A 4,970-nucleotide genomic window follows, 5' to 3' on the forward strand; every position below is an offset into this window, starting at 1 on the left:
ACTCATATAAAGATAAAAGCAAATCTCATCCTTATGGTAGGTAAGCAACATCGTGGGACCTTTGACGGACACATGAATCTATTTTGTGATCTTTTATTAGTATGATTATATATGAAAAGTAAATTACTGCTTTTCTTAGTAGCTAGTGCCAAAACGAGACTGACAGAGAGTCCGTTGTCTCAAATATAGATTTAAGTCTAATTTTTGTTCCTCATTTTTGTTAGAATTTATTTTTATTTTTTGTCTTGCCGATACGTGCACAATTGATTGATACTTAGGCAAGTAAGCTGTTTTTGTTATAATCATTGTTTGTTTGTGATCTGATTATTAAGGTGCTGACTAACCCCCTTATTCATAAACGTCCGCTAAAGTTATCAAGCCCATAAAGTTCGTTTGTCCCTTTCTATCACAGCAATACGCTGGAAAGGGACAAACGAACTTTATCGGCTCGATAACTTTAGTGTACGTTTATGAATAAGAGAGTAATTATATAACTAACACCTCATTGACAAATGTAAATGCGTTCTATTGTTCATTATAGTACAGTCGAGGTATTAAGGGCATTTTCAGAAATTGGGACTCAAAATTAGTGACAGTTTTTAACAAAAATTAACTGGATGTTGGTTTTGTGACGACAATTAAGAATAAAATTTGTCTAAAAACCATTTTTTTAAGTTCTAAATGTAGATTGTTTCTTATAGTTTACGTAATTAAAATAATTGACACAAAAGCAATACCTATTCTTATTGATTTATGCTTAATTTTATTATTGTCACAAAACTGACATCGAGTTAATTTTTGTTAACAACTTTCACTAATTTTGGGTCCCAATTTTTGAAAATGCCCTTACATATAGTTGCGGACAGAATGCCAAAAGTATGTATCCACAACCTTACAAGCAATAAAGTCGTGTATACATATTGTTGGCACGTTGTCCGCATCTATATGTAATACCTTGACACACACATCGTTACCTACATTACATTATGGGTATATGTATGGGTGAATCGACTTTTTCTTGCCTGTTATTGCCATGGTTACGGTCCCCTGAATCACGCTGATTTTATGCAAAATTATGCTACTGAAATTATGCAAGCATACATGTAGTCCATGTTTGTAGGTGGCAAATTAAGGAAAGGGCTTGTTAACACCCATGTTGCATAATTTTGCATAAAACCAGCGTGACTCAGGTGACCGTAACCATGGCAATAACATGCAAGAAAAAGTTGATTCACACATTTTGACTAGTCGTAAATCTTAGAAATAACCAGTGCCATTTATTCGACTCACTGTATTTTCAAAACACAACGTTGCACCAAAAACTATGTTTTCATAAAATGTTAAATTACTTTGGTAAGAATCTGATTGTGATGATTAGGGAATAAATGTTAATTAACCAAACCTCTATTAAATTTAATTAGATTAAGATATGCTAGTTAATAGTATAATTGTTGTGACTTGTATGTGAACATACAATTTCATGTTGATTTTATAAGATAAGATTATATAATAAATGAGTATTAAAATAATTGCTTATCAATGGCCCAAAACCCCCTCAAACCAGTTAATGTCAAAGATACCATGGTTGACATGGTCATTTAGGTGTGTACATGACTTTTACTCCTAACGTCTATAGTGAGGTTTACTCACGACTAAATAATGTGGATTCGCTCTGTATATCATGGGATTCGATTTCTTCTTAAGGCTAGTTCTAATCACTTATAAATCATAAATATAATAAAAATAATAATCAGTTAAACTTCGACCTTCAAGAAAAGAGCGTACACCCATCTTAAGGCCGGCAACGTATCTTCAACAATTCTGGTGTTTCGGGTGTCCATGGGCGGCAATGATCGCTTACCATCAGGCGACCTGTCTGCTCGTTTGCCTCCTGTTGCAACTCTCAAAATAGGGAACTTGACCGTTCTTAAAATAAAATATTTTATACCATGCACGAAATAAAGCATCAAATAATTATAAGAAAAACATGGACAGAAGTTATTTTTAAATAGAATTTCTATTTAATAAGTCCGTTAGATATATATAAAGTAACTGAATTGACCGTGACGTCACTCAATTCGATTTCATATTAATTCCTATATTAGCAAGTCGTTCAAATTGGTTTTGACACTTCTTAAAAAGGAGCTGATTTGACTAGGAGGCAAGGCAAGTAGCCTCTTGTATCATCGATTCATCTGCAGTTATACTAATAAAACACTACGAAATTCAAACAGAAATGACAATCGTAAATTCTCAATTTGTATCACTGAACTGTCTTCAATTTGTCATACAAACTCATTAGCGATTCCTCATTTATACAAATGTTGTCGCGTCCATGTTACGGTCTAACGTAAGAACCAGTTTACTATAAATTACCATAAGAATAACATAGGCGATCAATCGTCCGCCGGTGGACGACGCTCTTGAACTTGCATACATACACATTTTATGATGTTTTACTTTTTCTGACAGTAGAAATACTGTTGTGTTTAAAAAATACAGAAAAACTTGAACATGTGGAAGACGAAAGAAGATGTCGATGCGGTCATAAGGTAAGTCTATTTTATTTTATATACCCACTTTTTAACAGTTTTGTATTTTGTTATGTCAACGGTAGATTTGTTTACTATTTAGTAAATTATGTTAAAAATAGCAAATCTTGATTTTAATGGCTTAGTATGATTAGTCGGTAATATTTAGGTAATAGGTAGATAGGACTGTAGGTATATACTTGTATGTATTGTACAATATCGTAGGTGTTTCTTTTAAATACATACTGAGGTAAACTTATTGAACATTACTTTTTTAAATATTTTTTTATAATTGAATTACTACATTTAATTTTTACCTACGGCGTGGGACCTTGAACTCTACGCCGGTTACCGATGAAACATTACCCAATGTTTGGTTCTTCCTATGTTGTGTGTTAAAAATAGGTACCTACTAGGGAAGTAACTATCTATCTTTACCTAAATTACAGCGTTAATACATATTACATACCTATAAGGGCATTTTCAGAATTTGGGACCCCCCAATTAACGTAGTTAACCACTTGACAGTCCTACGATAGCATAGTATCCAAAAAAAAATCCGGTAGACAGTCCTACGATACCTTACTATCCAAAAGAAGGGATGGAGACACAGTTGATTAAAGTGACATCTAGCGAAATATTGCGGCATTATTTACTTATTCTCTTGATACAATAACGTAGCCTAACTACATAGTTTGCTACAAAAAGTATAGATGGCAGTGTACGCTCGTTACTTAGTGAATGAAAAAATAAATTCGGCAGTGCCTTGTCAAACTCCGCGTGTTTGTGTTTGATTTTGAATTTGTTTAATTTTTTTTGGATATCTTCATGATAACTGTATGTGTTGGTTGTGGTATCATTATAAAGGTAAAATAGTATATTTCTCTAATACGTAATAAAAAACAGGGGTCATCGCTCAAAATTTCCTGTAATTTAAGTAATAGTCAAATAAAAAATTTCTTCATTTTTTTTTCGATTACATAAGTTTAACCTTGATTTATAGTATATGATCATACATATTTTACTATCACTATAATTTTATTTCAAGTACTGTACGTTCATTTATACCGAAGTTTTTTTTTTTAACTATACCTTGTGTAGTTTAGAAGATACAGACGTTTTTGTAAAAAGTTGTGAATGCGCAGCGCGCTGCGCGCGTCGCTTAAAAACCCGGACGGTTGACCGGAATATGGTCGCGCGGGCTGGACTGTCAAGTGGGTAAGTTTGTTAACAAAAATTAACTCACTGTCAGTTTTGTGACGATAATTAAGCATGAAATTTCAATAGAAATATTGTTTTGTGTTAATTATATAAACTTCAAGCGATAATCTACATTCAGAATGTGAAAAAAGTAAGTTTTTAGACAGATTTTATGTTTAATTGTCGTTACACAACTGACATAGAGTTAATTTTTGTTAACAACTTACGCTAATTGGGAGGACCCAAATTCTGAAAATGCCCGTAAATAGGATGATTGCTTACTTCTAACTAAAGTAGATGCTCGTAGTTATTTAGTACCTAGAATAATTACCTATTATGAATAAACCATTAGATGCTTATGCATCTAAAATTCTAATCACCATATCGTTAACTTAGCTAATTTTGTCTATGTAAACAACTTTTAATTTCACCAAATATTACAATGATGTAAAACAAAACAATAGTTTTAGTTTGTTTACTTATCTCCTTATTTAAGATTAGTTTGAACGAACGTTCAATCAATAAGTAATATTCGTCCATGCTTAGACCACATTCTCGGTTCTTCTCGTAAAGTATGATTTTTAATTTAGCAAGATTAAAACCTTTAAAATTAGTTAGATATTTATCTAAAGATACTGTAAGGTAAGACATTTAAATTTTCTAGTTTTCTTTTGTTTTAAGTGCGTTTACTATTAATTATTTATTCCGATGTGAGACATACTATAGTTCTGTAATAATATTTTCTAATTTGTTACGATACGACTACGGTAGACCCATTTCTCTCATTTTACGGACGTTGTCTTAGATAAAAATAAGTATTAGGTAGATAGAGATTGGTAAAACATAGGTTTACATTGTACAGCACATGTGTCCTATTTACTTATACCTAAAAAAAATATAAGTGCAATTTGCAGTATTTTTTTTGATATTTTCGTCCGTCATATGGTAAAGATAAATAACGGTTTGGAAGGTACTTAACGGTAAAAGTTCTATTTATATCGGTCAAAGCATTTCGATATTTACGGGGCTACTTATCAGTAATGTTTGCTACATGGTAGGTACATACATTTATATACAAATACATGTTTCACATTATTACATAAGCTCTATATCATAGCATATCCCATGACTATAACGAGCACCATGGTCACGAATTAGCTCCGCCATAACCTGGGGGTTATCAGGGACGTTATCTGTGACCTGCCCCTCAGTATTATCTCTCTTACGAGTCGTCTATCT

Source organism: Leguminivora glycinivorella, chromosome 13 (assembly GCF_023078275.1).
Source record: "Leguminivora glycinivorella isolate SPB_JAAS2020 chromosome 13, LegGlyc_1.1, whole genome shotgun sequence".
Classification (NCBI taxonomy): domain Eukaryota; kingdom Metazoa; phylum Arthropoda; class Insecta; order Lepidoptera; family Tortricidae; genus Leguminivora; species Leguminivora glycinivorella.